Here is a 22078-nt window from a genome sequence, read left to right on the forward strand (position 1 = left end):
CGTGATGACCGCAGGTTCCCGAGTGAATATCCTCCAAGATCAGCTGCCCCTCTTCTGGGGAGATGCATCGTTGAAGAACGCCTGAAACGCTTTCCTTGTACAATTGGCCATCAATGACAGTGAATGACTTCGACCTGCGGACTATCTGCCTGGCTCTTTGGTTGAAGTCTTTGGTTGTACTGGTTCCTCTGTAAAAGGATCTTCTTTGGCTGAGGGAAGGTGGAGGTGCTCGAGGCAGACGTCACTCGGGACTGGTCTCCGAGTGTTTCGAGTTTTGCCAACTCATCCGCTGCTTGGTTCTTCAGTCTCGGAACATGGTGAAGTTCTATACCTTCAAACTTCTTCTCAAGCTTCCTCACTGCATTGCAGTATGTGGTCATGGTGGGGTTCCTGACGTCCCACTCTTTCATCACTTGATTGACCACCAAATCCGAATCGCCGTAGACCATCAGGCGACGGACGCCGAGTGAGACGGCCATACTCAACCCATAGAGGAGAGCTTCATACTCTCCCTCGTTGTTGGAGGAATCGAAGTGTATCTGTAGCACGTACTTGAGTTTGTCGCCTTTTGGCGATATGATCACAACGCCAGCGCCGGAGCCGTTCAACATCTTGGACCCATCGAAGAACATTGTCCAATGGGCCGAGTAGATGTGGGTCGGTTGCTGTTGTTCTACCCATTCTGCTATGAAGTCAGCCAGAGCTTGAGACTTAATCGCTTTCTTGGCATCGAACTTGATATCGCAGTACAGCATCTCCATCGCCCACTTCGCCACTCGGCCTGACGCGTCTCGATTGTGGAGAATTTCCGACAACGGAGCATCAGAAACGACAGACACCGAGTGGTCTTGGAAATAATGGGCCACCTTCTTCGCAGTCATGTAGATCCCGTAGATAAGCTTTTGATAGTGGGGATACCTCTGCTTGGAAGGAGTCAGGACTTCGGAGACGTAGTACACTGGCCGCTGAACTTTGTATGCTTTGCCTTCTTCTTCTCGTTCGACTGTAAGAACAGTACTGACGACTTGATTTGTAGCCGCGATGTACAGAAGAAGGGGCTCTTTACTGAGCGGAGCAGTAAGAACCGGCTGGGTGGAGAGTAGGACTTTGAGGTCGTCGAATGCGACTTGGGCTTCGTCTGTCCACTCGAAAGTATCTGATTTCTTCATGAGTCGGTACAGAGGAAGTGCTTTCTCGCCGAGTCGACTGATGAACCTGCTCAAAGCCGCTAGGCAACCTGTGAGCCGTTGAACATCGTGTATTCTGACCGGCCTCTCCATTCGGACGATGGTCCCGATCTTTTCGGGGTTGACATCGATCCCTCGTTCGGAAACGAAGAAACCGAGTAACTTTCCGCTGGGAACGCCGAATGAACATTTGGCGGGGTTGAGCTTGATATCGTACCTACGAAGGTTGGTGAATGTTTCTGCCAAGTCAGTCAGCAGGTCGGAACCTTTGCGTGACTTGACTACGATATCATCCATATACGCCTCCACATTCCGACCGATCTGGTCGAGGAGACATTTTTGGATCATGCGCATAAAGGTAGCTCCTGCATTCTTCAAACCGAATGGCATAGTGATGTAGCAGAAGCACCCGAATGGGGTGATGAAGGCTGTTTTTAACTCATCGGGACCATACAGACGGGACTGATGATAGCCCGAATAGGCATCAAGAAATGACAGACGCTCGCAACCCGCAGTCGAATCGACAATTTGATCTATGCGGGGGAGCGGAAAATGGTCTTTCGGGCAGACCTTATTGAGATGCTTGAAGTCGATGCACATTCGGAGCAACTTATCCTTCTTGGGCACCATGAGAACATTAGCGAGCCACTCGGAGTGGTGAACCTCACGAATGAAGTTGGCCGCCAGCAGCTTGGCCACCTCTTCCCGATTGCCTTCCTCTTGTGCGCGGCGGACCGGCGCAGGCGCTCTCGGACGGGTCGAGTGGTGGAATCCACGTGCAGACGGTGCTCAGCCAACTCCCTGGGTACACCTGGCATGTCAGAGGGTTTCCATGCGAAGATGTCCCAGTTCTCATGGAGGAATTGGGTGAGCTCGGCTTCCTATTTAGGATCGAGGGTGGTGGAGATGTTCGTCGGGGCAGCAGTGGCGTCCGTCGGGTGGATGCTGACCTTCTTCGTCTCTCCTGCCGACTGGAATGCAGACTCTGAAGCTGGCTTCTTCAAGCGCATCAGGTCGACGGGGTCGACTGTTTTCTTATACTCGTCAAGCTCGAGGACGGCCATCTGCTGGTCGGCGATTCTTGATCCCTGGTGCAGACACTCTTCGGCTCGCTGCCGATTGCCTGTGATGGTGATCACACCCTTCGGGCCTGGCATCTTCAGCTTCAGGTATACGTAACATGGACGGGCCATGAAACGTGCATACGCTGGGCGGCCCAGAATTGCGTGATAAGCGCTCTGGAAGTCGACCACTTCGAACGTCAGCTTTTCCTTGCGGAAGTTCTTGTCGGAGCCGAAAACGATGTTCAACGTGATCTGACCGAGTGACTTGGCCTTCCATCCAGGGACGACTCCATGGAACTGCATGCTGCTCTCGCTGAGTTTGGACATCGGGATGCCCATCCCCTTGAGTGTGTCGGCGTACATGATGTTCAAGCCAATGCCGCCGTCCATGAGGACTTTGCGCAGTCGAACTCCTTCCACCATCGGGTCGACGACTAGAGCCTGTCTCCCTGGGGTGGATACATGTGCCGGATGATCCGACTGGTCGAAGGTGATCGCAGTCTGAGACCATTTGAGGAACTTGGGGTTGGCGGGGGTGGCCATGTTCACCTCTCTGTTCACCAGCTTCAGTCGACTCTTGCTCTCAACGTCAGCAAAAATCATGAGAGTTGCATGGATTTGGGGGAACGGATCCTCCTTGTCCTCCTCATCCTGTTCGTTGTCCTTTTCACTCGGTTTCCCTTCGTCGAACCCCTGGATCAGGAGGCGACACTGTCGAGTGGTATGCTTCGCATGGGGTTGCCCTCTTCATCCATCTTCGTATGAACCGGACATGGCTGGTCCAGGATGGGGTTATTGAACTGCTTCTTCTTGGGGGTGAACTGAGCCTTCCCTTTGCCCTTGAACTTGGCATTGGTTACGGCTGCAGCTTCTGCTTGCGGAGCAGTCGGAGCTTTCTGCTTCTGCTTTCGAGTGTTGCCCCCATCTCCATCAGCGACTGTTTTGTGCTTGTCGCTTCGGATGCGGTCTTCTTCTTCGCCATTAGCATAGCGCGTCGCTATTTCCATCATCTTGCCCATGGAGATGTCACCTGTTCGGCCGAACTTCAGGTACAGATATCTGTACCGCACGCCTGCCTTGAAGGCGCAGACTGCTTGATGCTCGGTGACGTTCTCCACCGTGTGGTAGAGAGTTGTCCAACGCTGGATGAAGTCTCGCAGGGGCTCATTCTGTTTCTGGACGCAGTGCTGGAGCTCCACGAGGCCAGTAGGGCGCTTGCACGTCCCTTCGAAGGTCCTGATGAACACCCGGGCCAGATCTGCCCAGCTGTAGATGCTTGAGGGGGCCAACTGGTTCAGCCACGCTCGAGCCGAGCCGTCGAGCATCAGAGGGAGGTGCTTCATGGCGACATGGTCGTCCCCTCCTCCGATCTGGACTGCCACTCGGTAGTCATCCAGCCACGTTTCTGGCTTGGACTCTCCTGTAAACTTGCTGATTCCCGTCGCCAATCTGAAGTTGGCGGGATGTCAGCCGAACGGATGGCTCGACTGAAACACTCGGGACCAGACATGATGGTCCTGCTCCCACTCGGACGGTCCATATCATAACCCTCGCGATGGGCTCGGCCCTTGTCGACCCTTCGTTGAGCGATACGCCCTCTTGCGTCAGGCCTTGGGTCGTAAGTGTCACCGACTGAACGCCGATCATCATGATGTCGGGGCCCGTAGGGCCCACCCCGCGGAGGGGTGCGTGAACGGCGGCGATCTTCGTGATTTATGGAACGGATGCCTCCTGTGTGCCGCTGATGGGAACCAGGGCTGTGAACCGACCGATGCGTATTCGCATGAATGGAACTATTATGGATCCTGTTATGCGACTGGGAGACTGCCGAATTCTGCTGTTGCGCCGTGTGCAACAGGTCTCGGATCTGCTCGATTCCCCTACCAGCCTCTGAATCAGTCGGCTGGAGGGAATCGGCTATCTTGGCAGCTGCAGCCAAGTTGAGGAGGGGTGTGCGGAACAACTCCACGTTGCTCCGCCGAGTGTGTCGACTGGCAGAACGGCGAGGCGGACGACGCTCGCCGGACATTTCGCCGATCTCGTGCTTGTTCCGACCAGCTTGACGGGGATCTTCATGGGAGTTGGCCATGTGTACTTCTGCTGCAGGCCCGCGACCCGCGTACTCGGAAGGAAACTCAGTCGGAACCGAGCCCGAGTGCTGGGACTGCGGGGCAACCACAACAGACTCTAGAACCGCCACTTGTGAAGACGTGTTCTGGCGCGCCTCGGCGTGTTGCACCCAACGCTGAAGTCGCGGACGGCGGGACCGCTTGCTGCGGCGCGTGACGGTGGTGTAGGTCGACACCGGAGTCGACTGCTGGAGAAGAAGAATGCCGCGGGCGCCGGCATGGAAGTGCGTAGCCCCACGACGGGGAAGCGCCTCAACGTCGAGAGGCGCATCCCGAAGCCACGCCGAATCGTCGACGATGAAGGGGAGAGCGCCGAAGAAGATCTGGTGACCCATGCTCGAATCTCCACCGGACGACAGGACGAAAGGAAGTAGTCGCAAACTCGCCGGAAGTCGCTTAGATGCCTACCCCACGGTGGGCGCCAACTGTCATGGGTATAAGCCTGACAGTAGATGTGTAGGGTACGAAAAGGATGGGCAGAGCCTTAGCTACGGCGAGGTTGTATGAGTTCAGGCCCCTCTACGGTGGAGGTAATAGCCCTACGTCTCAGTGCTCTGGGAGCTTGTTGTCGAGTGGAGTATGGAATGCAAATGAGTTGCTAACCCCTGCACCAGAGGGGGAGGGTGGCTTATATAGAGTGCGCTGTCCTCCACAACGGTTCCGGTACAGGGGGAGTAGTGGCGATTGAATGCGTACGTTACCGGTAACGTACGTCCTAAATGCTATTAAATACACACGGAAACGTACGACTGTTTCCGTCCAGGGGGGTTACGGTGTCCCGAGTGGCAGCCAGTCGGTTAGTTGGATGTTCTCCGAATGCTAGTCTCCGACTGGATGGTCGAGGACCCGTTGCCGACTGGATGATGGGGACTCCTTAATCCAGTCGGAACTGACTAAGGGTCTTGTCCCTTATGAGGGTAGTCCTTGGGTAGGACTTATAGGGCAGGCCTATGACCCTACCCTAGGACTATAACCCCATCATCGGGGGACGACAAGACCAAGCAGCTGGCGGCGTACTCCGGTGCGGCTAAAGTATTTGCTGCTCCGGCGAGTTCGTCGTACCCATGATTTGACCGCGAGAACTTCGAGGTCTGGAAGGCACTGATGGAGTGTGGTCTCCGCGCCAACGTGTTGTGGGACGCAGTCGATCCAGGAGGCGACGCTTTCAAGAAAGGAGGAGCCGAGCACTCGAAGGATCGGCAGGCAGCATCGGCGACTTACTCGGTGATGTCGATGGATGTCCTCCAACACCTGATCGCCAAAGAAACGGCGAAGGAGGTGTGGGATACCTTGGAGCTCATGTTCGAGGGACACGACCGCGTCAAGCAAGCCAATCTCCAAACTCTCTTAAGGAACTATGAGACTTTGGTCATGGGCGACAATGAGTCCGTGGACGTGTTCGCTTCACGCGTTGCTACTCTCGTCAATCGGATCCGCGCACTCGGAGAAAACCTCACGGAGGCCTCGGTTGTCCGTCGGTTCTTGCGCGCGGCTCCTCCCCGGTACCTGCAAATTGTCACGGCGATCGAGCAGTGCGTCGATCTCGCGACACTCTCCATTGATGATCTCGTCGCATGCTACAAGGCTCACGACGAACGTATGCGGTATAGTCTCGGGGACGGGAAGAATGATGAGCATGTCATGCTCACGCGGGCTCAGTGGCAAGCGTTGGACTCAAGGAAAGGAGGTGAGCGCTCAAGCAAAAACACTCGCCAAGATCGTGCGCCAAACGAACAAATTCAGAAGAACGCTAGCGACGACGCTCCGAAGAAGAAAAAAGTTCGACAACGCAAAATCAAGTGTCACAACTGTGGCATAATGGGGCACTTCAAGTCGGAGTGCAAGAAACCACCGAAGGAGAAAGCTTTCATGGCCAAGGAAGGCGATGACGGCAACATGATGCTCATGGTTGAAGTATGCGAGCTAATTGACGAGGATAGTCCAACTCCTAAGGCGCCAGCTACAGAGGTTGTTACGCTCATAGAGGAGGCAGTTTATCTTCATGACAAGAAGAGGATGAACTCGGCGAGGCACGTGTGGTACCTCGACACGGGAGCTAGCAACCACATGACCGGCGACAAGGACCAGTTTTCTGAGCTTAGACTTTTGGTGGGAGGCATGGTTCGGTTCGGCGATGGATGGACCGTTGACACTGCAGGGTGAGGTACTGTCCTGTTTGAGTTGAAGAATGGAGGCCACAAGGTACTCACGGATGTTTACTATATTCCCAAGCTAAAGAGTAGCATCATAAGTCTTGGCCAGCTCGAGGAGCGTGGTTGCAAGATTGTGCTCGAAGATGGCTATCTATGGGGGTATGATCGTCAGAGGATGCTAATTATGAAGGTGCAGAGGTCACCGAACAGACTTTACATCCTCAACTTGTCTCGTGTGGATCCAGTATGTCTCTTGTCGAGCATGGATGACTCGGCATGGAAGTGGCACGCACACTACGGACATCTAAATTTCCAAGCTCTTCGGCAACTTGGACAAAAAGAGATGGTACGTGGTCTACCGTGCATCGAACATGTCGACCAAGTGTGCGACGGTTGTCTTATTGGGAAACAAAGGAGGGCCCCGTTCCCAAGAGAGGGAAACTTTAGAGCGAGTAAAGTTCTTGAGTTGGTCCACGAAGATTTGTGCGGGCCGATTACACCGGCCACCCCTACCGGAAATAGATATTTCCTACTCATCGTCGACGACTTCAGCAGATACATGTGGATTGTGTTGTTGAAGACGAAGGATCAAGCTTTGGAATCCTTCAGGATAGTAAAGATGGCGGCCGAAGTGGAATTGAAGCCAAGATGAAGGCCCTCCGTACCGATCAGGGGGGTGAGTTCAAGTCTCGTGAATTCACAAGATTCTGCGAAACACACGGGATCAAGCTGTATCTTACGGCTCCATATTCACCACAGCAAAATGGTGTTGTGGAGCGGAGGAACCAAACTGTGGTGGCGACGGCACGGAGCATGTTAAAGAGTAAAGGCATGTCGGGCAAGTATTGGGGTGAGGCGGTCAATACGGCCGTTTATTTGCTAAACCGGGCTCCAACCAAGAGTGTGGTTGGAATGACGCTGTACGAAGCATGGTACGGACACAAGCCCGCGGTTGATCATCTTCGTACTTTCGGGTGTGTGGCGCATGTGAAGACAGTGGCGGGGCATACTAGCAAATTAGCGGATCGGAGTACTCCAATGGTATTGGTTGGCTATGAAGCGGGCACAAAGGCGTACCGTGCGTGCAACCCCTCGAACAACAAGGTGGTTGTGACGCGTGATGTGGTCTTTGAAGAAGCGAGGTCATGGAATTGGAACTCCACCGAGCAAGTATACCCGTCATCAGATGACATTTTTAATGTCGTTTACGATGAACCTGAACATGCAGAAGCTGACGATCAACTGAAGAGGTCGTCGGGACAGAGCGATCCTCCGAACGCAGGTGCTATTGAAAACACGCCAGCTAGGTCGGCCGTGTCGCTTGAGCCCGCAATCAGCACGTCCCCTAGCGCTGCTGGGTCTACATGCAGCAACCGAGGCAAGGGAGCCATACAAGCTGCAGCCTGCAGCATGCCTGACAGCGTTCCCCGTAGCGCTGGTAGCCCAGGCCGTGGCACCTCTCCTGGAGGTTCACGTGATGGTGGTATGACCCAGAATCCACCAAGCCACATGCATGGGGCTGATGGTTCTCTTGTACGTGCACCAGTTTCACCTGGTTCACCTCATGGATGTGTAGCCAGCCCAGGGGTGCTCCAATCGCCACAAATCAGAAGTGTGGCAACTTCAGCAGAAAATTCTTTGTCTTCGACGAAAGAGGAGATGAGGGAACGTCCGCCAACACCAGTTCGTCTGCGATCAGTGGTGGATTTATATCCGAAGGAAACATTTCAAACCATAAATCCGGTGAAAATTAAGAGAAGAGGACGACAATGTTTGCTTACTGTCGAGGAACCGACAAAGTTTGAAGAAGCAAACACGGAGGAGTGTTGCCGTCGTGCTATGGATGAGGAGTTGGGGTCGATCTGAGACAACAAAACATGGGAGCTCGTGGATCCTCCCAACGGCCATAAAATTATAGGGCTCAAGTGGGTGTACAAGGTCAAAAAGGATGCCGATGGAAATCTTGTGAAATACAAAGCAAGGCTCGTAGCTAAGGGATACGTGCAAGAGCAAGGTGTGGATTTCGAAGAAGTGTTTGCTCCACTTACAAGGATGGAATCGGTGAGGCTAGTTATAGCTCTTGCGGCTCAAGAATCTTGGAGGCTACATCACATGGATGTAAAATCCGCGTTTTTGAACAGGGAGTTGGAATAAGAAGTTTATGTCAAGCAACCACCGGGGTACATCAAAGAAGGAGAGGAACACAAGGTGCTGAAACTACACAAGGCATTGTACGGGCTATGTCAAGCTCCACGGGCATGGAACATCAAGCTTGACCGTACACTGGTTTCTCTTGCTTTTGAGAAAAGTCCACTCGAGCATGCTATGTATAAGCGAGGCAAAGGCAAGGATCGTCTGTTAGTGAGCATCTATGTCGACGATCTTTTGATAACCGGAGCAGATGAGGAGGAGATTGCTAGATTCAAGCTGCAAATGAAGGAGCTATTCAAGATGAGTGATCTAGGGCTCTTGAGTTACTATCTCGGGATTGAGGTACAACAAAAGCCTGAGGGGATCACACTATGTCAGGAGGCATATGCGAAGAAGATTCTTGAAAGTTGTGGCTGCAAACCAACTTTTGTTCCGATGGACCCTCGTCTTAAACTTAGCAAGAGAAGCAAAGCACCCGTGGTTGATGCAACAGAGTATAGGAGTGTGGTCGGAAGTCTAAGGTATCTTGTGAATACACGACCAGACTTGGCCTATTCCGTTGGCATAGTGAGTCGCTTCATGGAAGCACCCACGAAGGAACATTGGGCAGCTGTGAAACATATACTCAGATACATCAAAGGGACAACAAACTTCGGTTGTGTCTATTTGAGAGGGAAGAAGAAGGAGATGGTGGAGCTACTTGGCTATAGTGATAGTGACCTGGCAGGAGATGTGGGCGACCGTAAAAGTACCTCGGGAGTGGCATATTTCTTGGGCGGGAGCATAGTGAGTTGGCTATCACAAAAGCAGAAGGTGGTCGCATTATCATCCTGTGAAGCGGAGTATATTGCAGCTGCAACCGCGGCGTGTCAAGGTGTGTTTTTAGAAAGGCTACTCGGTGACCTCACACACAAGGAACCGAAAGAAATGGTGCTCTATGTTGACAACAAGTCTGCGATTGCTCTATGTAAGAATCCAGTGCATCATGACAGGAGCAAGCACATTGATACGAGGTATCACTACATACGGCAGTGCGTGGAAGAAGGCAAGATTAAAGTCAACTACGTTTGCACCGATGATTAGCTTGCAGATATCCTGACCAAGTCTTTGGGACGACAGAAGTTTACAGAGATGCGGAGAAGGATCGGCGTCCAAGCTGTGAAGTGAGGACATCGTGTTTAGGGGGGTGATTGTTGGAAATAACCACGTTGTCCGTGTTCGGGTTGGACCAGAACAATCAAACCAACTCGAAGTGTTTTAGGCTAGCTTTAGTTCTTTATATACTCGTGTAAGTTACCCCTTGTAACCAGATCAGATCAATACAAAGCAATACACAACAGGACCGACAAGGCCCTGTTTAGCCATCAGCTAGTGTTCTCGTAGTGGTGCTGCTAGCTAGCAGCGCGAGTATCTCCAGAATCCATTGAGCTGCTTGCCTGCTTGTTTCGTTGTCCGTCTGCATAGTCAGCTTACGTACGCCCGTAAAAGTAACTCGGCCGGTCTGACGACTACAAGCGTGCTGTCGACGGAAAGCACTCGTCGACGTGCAACATACAAGGGGATCTGTGCCAACAGTAAGGCCCCGCTGCTTTACCACTATCAACTGCTACACCCTCTACCATGCAATCCTCCCCCGATCCAGACATCACTGACCAAATCTTTACACCTCTGCCATTTGCTACAGACCCATCCACCCATGAGAGCCTTGTGTGCAAGCTACGTCATAGCGCCAAATGCTTCAAAGACAAGACCATGACCCTGCGCCGTAGCTTACATCTGGCCGCCAAGGAGCCCAAGGTGTTCATCGACATGACCACAAGAGTAGTTCACACCAAAGCTGCCCGCCTCTCTGCCTCTGAGGTCGTTCAGGCCCTGGAAAACACCATCCAAGACTCCCAACTCAACATCCCAGATGCCCCCTGCTTTTGTAGTGGCCTTGGCGGAAATCGTGCTCCTCTGTCGCACGGACGAGGAGGCAACCCTTGTTGTTGCTCGTGTTGATGATGATGCTGACGAGGGCGGTGATGAATTTGTCCCGTGATGTGCTCACCCTCAAGATCCTGCCTGCTGGACAACACGTATCACGACCTCATCATGCCCGTGTTGTTTCTGCCTACTTTTCTTTCTACATATGAGTCCGGAGCTGCTTGTCTCAAGCCTCCATGTATCAGTCCCAATGTAATACATCCCTCCATTTCTTTTAGTAATTTAGCTAGTTCAGGTGACATCAGTCGTTTCTATAAGTAATGCAACCCTCTCTATTTAGTAATTCAAAGAAAATAAAGATTAAATCTAGAAACTACTAAACATGACAATAATTCACAAATCTATGCACATACTTAATACACGACAATAAACAATGCCAGCATTTTTTTGAAATAAAATACTAAGATTACACTAATGATCCTTAAATTCTAATTAAAATAATGACACACGTCAAACATGTAGATAATGGCGTAATTCACTAGTATATAGGTGTATCATCTTTACCTAATAATAAAGAGGCTATCGTTTCTGTCGGAAAACCCGTCATCGCCCTCCTAATTTATGATAATTAACCCACAGTCCTGTTTTTACTCAGATAACGTTTCGTTTTAACAGGAAAACCCCCTACCCAATCCAGATCTAGACCCGCCGCCGCACGCCGCCCCCTCCCCCCGGATCCCATCTCTCCACCGCCCTCCATATCCTGGCATCCTCCACCTACGGCCATCCCTAGCGTAATTCACCTTCTCGGGTTGTTCCTCGCCCGTCCGCGGCAGTCTGATGGCGGCGCTCCGTGAAGTGGAGGCTGGACGGAGAGAACACTGGCGGGGCGGGTAGGGAGAGAAGAGGGACGGGGACAGAGAGGAAGAGGGGGCGACATGGATGGAGGCGGAGGAGGAGACCACGACACTGTGGGAGGACCTAGCGGCGGTAGAGGGCACCACGACGATGCTGCAGGGCGAGATGGAGGAGGAGCGCCTCACCGCGGCCAGCAGAGGGAGAAGGTTGAGGTCCAAATGGAGCTTCGCCAGTTTCGCCTCTTTGGCGCTCAACGCCACCGAGATCGATCACCTTCGTGCCCTCATTGACGACGGTGCGCCACCTCGTGCGCGTCTGCTACAGGCTCCATGCCTACCAGCAGGCGTGCCTCCACCTCAGCATCCCGCTCCCCGACAGCGATGAGGCCGAGTGGCATGGCCATGGGGACAACGAAGGTTTCCTCGAGGGCAAGGGCGAGGACAGGGAGTACTATGACAACGATGGTTAGGATGGCAGCGAGGAGGACGTGGTGGGCGCGGATCTGCAACACGAGATCTGCCTCCTCGAGCACGACCAGGATGGGGATGTAGTAGGTGAACCATCCCTGGAGGAAGATGATGGCGCCCACCAGTTTGTAGATGAGGAATTTCTGGAGTCGAGTGGGCAGGAAACACACAGATTTTCTGATGACGAGATGTTACATGAGGAGATTGTGGAAGAAAGGAGCCACCTCTGTAATGATGATGAGTTGCCAGAGTCGCTTGTTGCTGGATATGGCCTTGAAGAAGGGGGAAGTGACGCCGATGGTACTAGCAATAGCAACGACATGGTCTACATGATCAACAAGGTGATGGGGCTAAGAGTGGCAATGACATGGTCTACATGATTGCCAGAGTCGCCCATTGGTGGATATGGCCTTGAAGAAGGGGGAAGTGACGCCGATGGTGCTAGCAATAGCAACGACATGGTCTACATGATCAACAAGGTGATGGTGCTAGCAGTGGCAATGACATGGTCTACATGATCATCAAGGTGCATCAAGGTGTGTCAGCTCCTACAACCAGGGTCTTGGATAAGTACGAGGATGACAGGAGCCAGGCATTAAGACGCTATACATGAAACTGGAGGTGCTGGAGGCTGACCAAGAATCCATGGTCTAGGCTCTGTTGGGAATGCGCACTGAGAAGGGTCAGCTTATGCTTCTTTGGGAGATGGTGCAACAACTAGCCAAAGAAGCCACCCCGATTGGCACTGGGGTTAGGTTTGTTCCAGTTGTGCACCATTTGTGTAGAAAGCAAGCTGTGGGAGTCGTAGATACAAGTGTGAGGGAAGACAGGAAAACAATAGTTGTCGAGGCATTCTCCAAGGCTTGTGTTGTTGAAGGTATGTTGCTCTTTTATGCGAACATGACACTTATGTTGTCATTGGATGTATGCCTGAGTTGTTACCTTTACAAACTGTTACCGAGTCCTCAATATTGGGCATTGCTTTAGTCTGATAGGTTCAAGCATTAGAAAATTTATGAAACTGAAGCATTAGTGTTGCGTTAAAAAATTTGATGAGGAGAATCTAGGAAAATTCGTTCATCTTGCAAGATTAAAATATAAAAAACAATCTACCATTAACCTTGCGCAGGTTCTCCCCTAGAAGTTTGGAATGATGTTGAATGTTGCCACGTAGTTTGTTTCTATTAATGTCCTATCCTATCCTTGGTTCGAGCTGATTTAGCCGGCGACGGGTGTTCTACTCCCGCCAGCCGCCACTAATCTTCTTCGGCTCCACCAGTAGCCTCCTCAATCTCCAACCTCCTACTCGCATGTCGTGGTCCTTCTATGCGTGCTCTCTGATTATCACTGTCTATGAGCTCGTATCATATAGTATAAACTTCTCTCAATTATACAAGTCTCATGGTTTCTGATGTTTAATAAGTCTTTTAGGCTGTACAGTTGTAAGACCTGTAGTTCCAGATTCGATATTTTACTTACAAGAACTAATTGGATATATAATTGTTGATTTATTCACAAACAATATCTTCTGTTGTTTCCACTTCTTCAACCAGGGTCGTCTAGCCCTGTGTTCTTTATCTGAATAACAAACTCTATAATTGTTTCATCCTTTACCTCTGAAACTCAGGAATTGGATAAAGGTCATTGGCATATCTCATCATCAAGGAAGGTTTGCGACAATGCATTGGCATATCTCGCCGTGCACTTCTTTCCCATCGTGGTTGCGTCTTCTGAATTTATCTGCTGCAATCGCTGTGCGTGTGTATTCTGAAACAGGGTAAAACATGTCATTTTGTTGGTTTTTGGAGCTTGTCGGAAAAAGCCAAAACGACTTACAATACGGAATGAAGGGAGTATGTAAGAAGTAGAAATATTATTTGCACCATGAGGATTCGTCAGTGCAAGTAGTTGTATGTTTCATTTCCACCTTTTCATGGGGAAGAAAAACAAACAAGAGACCCTCCTTGGCAGGCGTTCGGTGGAAGTATGGACATCCTCTCCTTCAGAACCATATAACATGAATTATTCAATATTAAGCATTGTTTCAAATAAATTCATTGAGCTAGGACATAAAAAAGAATTATTTGTTTACCTGTTGCAACGCACTGGCTCTTTTGCTAGAGGCATGTCGTGGCTGCGCGAAGCGTCGAATTGACGCCAGAGGGAGGAGGCTCGAGGGGCGACGGCGCTGCGCTGGGACACCGCATTAGGCGGCGGTAGTGAGGTGGGAGGCACACAAAGATGAAGGTGGTGAAAATAGAGAGTCGACCGGGGCGAGGAGTTCGCCGACTCGAAACCATGGACCACGACGACGCAAGCTTGGAGGGGGCGGTGGTCATAGCGCGGAAACGACGCTCTGCTCGGGCACGGCATGCCTCCTCTGCTGCTCGTTCTTTCTTTCTTCCCGAACTACTCCTCTCTTGCACGTCGTTGCACGTGGAAGAGGAGCAATGACCTAGAGCAGGAGGTTGCCGGAACACATCTGACTAGGACTGTTTTATCCATGAGCTGGAGGATAATGTATTCACCTCTAAAATCATAATTGTGTTTTTCCCATTTTCATCTGAATATGGATTGCCAGTATACTCCTCTCACATGGATTTCCATATGAAAGAAGTATAAACACTTGCACCGAACAGTATGATTTTCTGAGCCAAGTGTTCAGTTCAATATGGCATGTTTATGCTTTCAGAGAAGTACTTCTGTGAAAGTCACAATTTGGAACCCAAAGATACGCATCAAGACGATGGTTGCATGAGAAGTTCCAGACTTCCACTCCCATATAGGCCAAGATGGTAAGCATGTCTTCGTGTCTGATTCTAAGTTAGTTGTAGAAGTATTCCATGCTACTATTTGTACACCAAAACTGGCTACCAGGTTGAGATTTGAGATCGGATGCTGCGCCAAGAACAAGGGACCAAGGTGATGAACTAACAACAAGGGGAGGATGATTCTTCAGATACCAACATAGCTATAGACCAGATAATTAAGTTAACATTTGCTTTTCTTGAAACTCGAAATTGTAGTTATTCTATACATTCACTAATTTGGCATGATCTTAATCTAGGAGGATTATCACTGTATGATATGAGATCCCGACGTTTAGTAGTGATAGAAGTCCGACTTTGAATGGTTCTTTTCAGAAGTACAATTGTAAGATCTATGATTCTAGCTTCGAACTTTAACTTGGCAGTGCTAACTGGACATATAATTGATTATTTGTGCACAACAAGATATTCTGTTGTTTTTCGCTCTTCAATCAGATTTATCTAGCCCTTTCTTGACTTTCTAGTTGCTCCACCCTCTACCTCTGAAACTCAGAAATCAAAGAAAGGCCGTTGGCATATCACTGTCACTGAATAAGATCTGCTAGAGATGAAGTGGACCAGAATGTTTTTTTATTGTTGAGGACATACATAATACATATAGATAAATTTGGACCATTTATAATAGAGAGATTTCTTGCCAAAAATATTAACTCTGTCCAGTAATGGGCAATGTCAAAGTAACACTATGAATTTGTTGAATAGAACCTTCGCTATCTGAATAGACTTACGAACAATTAACAATGTCAAATAGTTTCAAATAACCAAATGTGGTCATCGCCATTGAAGATGGTGATTTTTTTCTCCCGCTGCAACACACGGACCCTTTTGCTAGTAGTAAAAAAAACTTATAGTTGGTAATTGACATGATACACCGTCCAACCAGAAATGTCCATAGAAAAAAAATGATGATGTATGTGATGGAACCCACAAATTGTTTGCTTTTGTTTGTCCTCCAAGACCATATATCTCTTGTGCTCGGCCAAGGGCAGAGCTAGGATTTAGATACCGCGGGAGTGAAGGCCAATGTTCACAAAAGTTCCAAATATTTTTCCTTACGAATCATGTATTGCAAAGAAAATTGTCTTCATTATATTTCAAAAACATGTCTTGAAGCAATTAGCATCTATTATCAATGTTTTTTTACCACTGTCAATTCTTTCATGTGATGATTTTTGCCATGATCTAGAAAGTGATAATTTTCTACTAATGAATCGCCTATTCTTTTACATTTCACTAGGCTGCAGCGGAAAATGTTCTAAGTGGTCCAGCCGAACACACACGTGCACCATCAATCGATGGGATCGATCAATTGTACAAGGGCAAAACAATAGTTCCAATGGCTAGGACTGATGTTGTTGCTACGATTTAAAACTCGTACACTATATAGTAATGTAGATGTAAAAAAATAGGAAAAAAAACCTCACCTTGGTTGGCGCGGTCTGGCGCCGGAGGCAGGGTGCGGAGGCCGGGCAGTGGGGGGCGGGGCGATGGGGCGCCGTGTCGGCAGGGGCACTGGGGTCGGCACGGGAGCCGAGGCCAGCATGGGCGCCAGGCGGGCACGGGCACCGGTTGCATGGTAGGGGCGCAGTGCGGGGAGGAGTGTCGGTTGCAGGGAGGGTGGTCGGCGTGGGGAGGAGTGTTGGTTGCGGGGTGGGGGCCGACACAGGGAGGAGGTCCAGCGAGGGGTGGCCGGCACGGGGATCTATGGTGGTGCGGGGTGGCCTCAGGGTGGTGCGGGGTGAGAGAGAGAGACAAGGAGAAAGAGAGAAAGCGGGTGGGGTGGGTGGGGGTGGCGCCGGATGTTATGGGGCCATCCCCTTTGCCGACTGCTAGCTAACGACAAAGGGGTGGCGCCATACGGCAAATACGGGGGTGGGGTGGTGCCGGCCATTATGGGCCATCCACTTTGCCATCTGCTAGCAGCTTCTTTGCTGTCCGTTGGTAGATGGCAAAGTGGGGGGTTTAATCTCTTTGTCGTCTGCGAGCAGTTTCTTTGTCGTCCGCTAGCAGACGGCAAAGATTTGGCTGATGGCTAATATTGTCTTTGCCATCAACCATATCTTTGTCGTCTGTTTTCTGGCAGCTAACGGCAAAGGGGCTCTTTTCCATCAGCCAGCAGACGACAAAGAATTAGCTCATGGAAAATTCCCCGATTTCAATAGTGACACTATCCGGTGGGTGCACTCAGCATGCCCCCTATTGAAAGAGAAATCAAAAAGAAATATTCTTCTCGGTCCAGTACAACAACAACATTCTAGTACAACAAACTCTACAAACTCCAACCTACTACCAGCAATCAGTTAGAGTCTCGAGGGCTACACTCTATGAGTGCGCTGATCGTGCACCCATATAACAAAATTTTGAGTACCTTCAGTCAAGCAAATGTTTTGTGCCCAAACACAAAGAAGTTTCGAGTAATTAGTTGCTCGATGTAGGGCCTACTCCAAATCACTTAAAAATACTATAGGGTTAGTTTGATGCTCCACCGCGGAACTGTTTTGACCCTACTTTTAGGACTCAAAGTGTTGAATTCATAAGTTTGGATCTAGAGCCAACTCGTATTTACATTCCTCTTGGATGAGAATGGCATCTTTCTGAGAGAGTGGTCCATGTATCAATCTTGTTGCCAAGATTTAATGACACTGCCATACTCTGATCTCAAGTCGGCATGTTGTAACATCCCAAAATTCTAAATTTTGGAATGTTATATAATTAAATAATATTGATCGATTTGTTGTGATATTGATTGAATTTTAGTTGAGTTTGAATTTTTTTGTTAGTTATCTGAATTTTTAATAGAGAGGGAATAGAATGACTTTCCAAATTCTCACTTTGAAATTTGGTTGCATTTTAAAGTGTATTTGGAATTTGGAATATTCAAACATTTTCCAGTCCAAAAGGAAACAAATGAGGGAAGATAATATGACTTTTTAAAATTAAAATAAATGGTAAATGTTTTTAATCTTTACTTGGAGTTGATAAAAACATTTTGTACATTTAATAAACCCTAAAAAAATAATGTAGGGTGTTATTATTATGGCCAAAATTGCTTTATAAATTAAAATGTTTGTTCTTAAAAATTATTAGTGCTGGAATAAATGTCCACTAAGCTCTATATAAGTATTTTTAAATTTCTGGTATTTTTAGAATTTTATTTGGACAATTATTTGTGCGAACAATTTTTCTGGTTAAACAGAAATAGAAAAAACTTTTTAACCGAATGGGCTAACACAATGACACGCCGGCTGCTCATGAACCAGCCAACTCCAGCTTTTGGCCATGGCCTATTAGACTGGTTGTAATAGGTAGTATCATATACTAGTATTATGCATATGATACTAGTGTATGATATCACATTCGTAATGCATAGTTTCATATGTTAGTATCAGAGGGTAGTTCATTTATTGCCATGCAAGACACATAGTAGCACATCATTTAATATGATACGGTATCATAATATGATACTCAACCCACTCTTTCTTCATTTAATTCTATGCCACCTCATCGAAATTGCTTAGCTGGAATGCATGATACTATCTATGATACTCCCATTACGAGAAGCCTTAAAGCATCTCCAACAGTCCGTATGTTCAATCGTTGGTATAGTGTTCACATCATCAACCAACAACATATCATACAAGCTCTTCAATAGAGTGTATGTTAACCGTATGTAAAATAACTAAGTGGGTTCATTAAATGTTGAAGAAATAACCATGTTTGGCTCGGAGCTTGTGCATGAACCGTTGCTTCAAGTTCATACGATTTCATTACCCCTCTTCTTTTATTACATGTCATGTCATCAAAATCATTTATGTGGCAATTTTATCAACGATGATCATGCGATCATTGAAGATGCTCTTAGTGGCTGAAGGGGTACTCAGTGGCTGAAGGGGTACTCGACGCTAAGACCATCTGATTTAATGATGATCCACGGGCTCATGTCCGCTCCACCTTTCTCTAGATTTCTCTCTATGACTCATGGTTCTCGTCGCCTTATCTCCAACGCGAGAAACCTCGCCACCGCGCCTAACCCTTCCTAGTTCGTCAGGATAACGCTTATCCTCGCAGAACTGCACCACCTATGACCTCCTATAAATTCCTCAATCTCTCCTTGTTCCATTCCAGTTTTGATCCATCACTTTCCCCCTCAGAATCGTGCTACAGGAGCTCTCGAAGCTCCGCTTCTGTTGTCTGCTCCGGGGAGAAATTTTGTTGTCATCAAAGGTCCCCGAGCATCCTCTCCCGATGTTTGTTTCTAAATCACAACTCTGGATCCCCCTGACCTCTTATTACTGGTAGACGCGCATGACATCGAGCTTCCCAGCGCCCGCAAATCTCATCGAAGCCGTCCCTGCAATACAGCCAATCGCCGCCGTCAACAGAGGACGCCACTATTGACACCGACGCCACCATATCCACTATCGCGGCGACGGACCCCGTAGTACTGCTCACCAATGATAGACATGTATATGATGTAGGTGTACTAGCCTATCCGTGGGTTAGGGGAATGCTTTCGAAAAACTATGTGTCGATCTTCCTGCACTCAAACACGAGGCGGTGCGAGAACTTTAAAAAGGTGGTCGAGTCTTGTGGGGAGAAGTGTGCAACTTCTACAGAGTGTCAATCTAATCGATTAGCCGTGTCTCTGGTTACAGACAACTTGAGCTTTTAGTAGTGGAAATGCTGGGGATCTCATCACTCTTAATTAATTGACTAGGTATTTACACAACTTTGAGAATAGATTGAGTTGGGGTTTCCATCTCAGTCTTACGATATTTGTAGAAGTAGAATAATTATATTTGTTAAGGAAAAACCAGCTTTACGCAAAACTAAACTTAGAGCTTTCCACCACCAAATTACATGTAGAAGTAGGCATATTACTCTCTTATGATGTAACTTACGAGTACATTCCACGTACTGACCTACGCAGCTGAAACTTATCATGTTGCAAGATTTTTTTCTACGACGAGTAAGAGTTATGATTTAGGGTTACGGTCTACACTCGACCTGCCGTGGGTGTTGATGGGATCCCGCTCCAGTTTGTATGTTTCCGCTCAGACTCGTGAGCTATATATCAGTTTTACAATATTTTGCATGTGGTTGCACTTTGATATATACATGGATGTACTGCCAGCATATCGATCCACAGATGGCATAGATACACACAGACTTGACTTAATTGGAGGCGGGTCTGAAAGGATCGATATGGTTGGCTAGAGGGGGGGGTGAATAGACAACGACCACTTTTTAATTAATCTTAGAAAGTTAAGGTAAACACTATACGGGTTCACAAATAATATGACAATGAGGTGAACCCTATAGAAGCTAACAACGAGAGCTATTAAGACTACTAAGATATAGTCACAAGCAAAAGCAAATACAAAGTAAAGGATAGAGATAACCACAAGTGGAACCGATGGAGACGAGGATGTGTTACCGAAGTTCCTTCCCTTTGACAGGAAGTACGTCTCCGTTGGAGCGGTGTGGAGGCACAATGCTCCCCAAAAAGCCACTAAGGCCACCGTATTCTCCTCACGCCCTCGCACGATGCAAGGTACCGTGATTCCACTATAGGTGCCCTTGAAGGCGGCGACCGAACCTTTACAAACAAGGTTGGGGCAACTCCACACAAAGCTTGGAGGCTCCCAACAAGACCACGAAGCTTCACCACAATGGAATATGGCTTCGAGGTGACCTCAACCGTCTAGGATGCTCAAACACCCAAGAGTAACAAGATCCGCAAGGGATAGGTGGGGGAATCAACTTTTCTCTCGGTGGAAGTGTGGATCTAGGCCTTCTCAATCAATCCCTAAAGAATCAACAAGTTTGATTGGCTAGGGAGAGAGATCGGGCACTTTTAAGCTTGTGGAGCAACAATGGAGCTTAGAGAGGTAAGAGATCGAGTTCCTCAGCTAGAAGAACCCTTTATATAGTGGGGGGAAAATTCAGACCGTTTTCCCACTCTCTGCCCGAGATCCAGCGGTACTACCGCTGGGAAGGAGCGGTACTACCGCTGCCTGGCGGTACTACCGCTGCATGCAGCGGTACTACCGCTGGGGCCTCCAGCGGTACTACCGCTGGAACCAGCGGTACTACCGCTGGGGCTTCCAGCGGTACTACCGCTGGAGCAGCGGTACTACCGCTGGCCCTTGGTAGTGTATAAACACTACTACCGCCGAGAAAGTCTTCGCAAAAGGGTCCGTCCACGAACTACCGCTAGGCAGGTGGAACAGGGCACCTGGAGCGGTACTACCGCTGGCCAGCGGTACTACCGCTGAACAGGGGCGGTACTACCGCCAGCCAGCGGTACTACCGCTGGATACAGCGGTACTACCGCTAGTAGTCCAGCGGTACTACCGCTGGGGACCATTTTGCCGAGACACAAAGAACAAACAGGCGAGGGCCGCTCCAAGGATAAAGGAAAGGGAGAAAATAGAGGTGTGCGTGTGCAAAGATAGATTCCACCCAAACCTTTCCACTACGGATCCCCTCTTAATAGTACGGCTTTCCTATGACTCAAATGAAGAGAATCTAGGATAGCGCCGTGCTTCCGTTCCCGAAGAGAGGAGTCGTGTCGTCTTGTGCCGTTGACGAATGTTGCCTGAAACCTTGACACACACGATTAGTCCTGTATGGTACTGTCATCAATCACCAAAATTAATTACGCATAAATTATGCCTCAACAATCTCCCCCTTTTTGGTGGATTGATGACAATACCGGATTTGCATGGATAATAATATGAGAATAAAAAGGATGGAGATATATGACATATGACTCACAGCATATGATGGAAATAAATCTAAACTCACATAGGGTAGATCATGTCTCACACACGATAGCAAACAAAGCAAACCAAGTTCAAAGCAAATCAGCAAAGCAATGCAAAGTTCGAATGAAATCAAATCCCTAGACTCTCTCCCCCTTTGGCACAAGACACCAAAAATGGGCACACCTAATGTCACAGGTAGCTACTCCTCGTCCTCCGGATCACCAGACTCGTCGGTCCCCTCCTGGTCAGTCTCCTCCTCATCTTTCGCCTCATCACCCGACCACTGGTACCCCTGAGCCTGCATCCAGGTGGCCTCCGGCGTGATGTCGTCCTCTGAGCCACTGGAGATGTCCACATCCAAGGTCCTGAGAACACGCTTATCCCTCTGGCGGCTCTGCTTCTCAGCCACGTGTGACTGATACTGACCCTTGGCCTGCATACAGAAGAGAGTCTTCATCTTGTCCTGCAACTTGATAGCCCAAGATGGCATGGCAGACGAGCGGGGCTGAGAGGCATGTCCTCTACCAGCAGCGGTCTCTGTATCT

At 49.0% G+C, this 22078-nt stretch overlaps 1 pseudogene; it reads left to right on the forward strand.

Moving 5' to 3' along the window:
- The first annotated feature begins 10948 nt into the window (after nt 1-10948).
- On the forward strand, nt 10949-15156 carry LOC123412703 (annotated as a pseudogene).
- The last annotated feature ends 6922 nt before the right edge of the window (nt 15157-22078 follow it).

This window comes from Hordeum vulgare, chromosome 7H, assembly GCF_904849725.1.
Source record: "Hordeum vulgare subsp. vulgare chromosome 7H, MorexV3_pseudomolecules_assembly, whole genome shotgun sequence".
Taxonomy (NCBI): Eukaryota; Viridiplantae; Streptophyta; class Magnoliopsida; order Poales; family Poaceae; genus Hordeum; species Hordeum vulgare.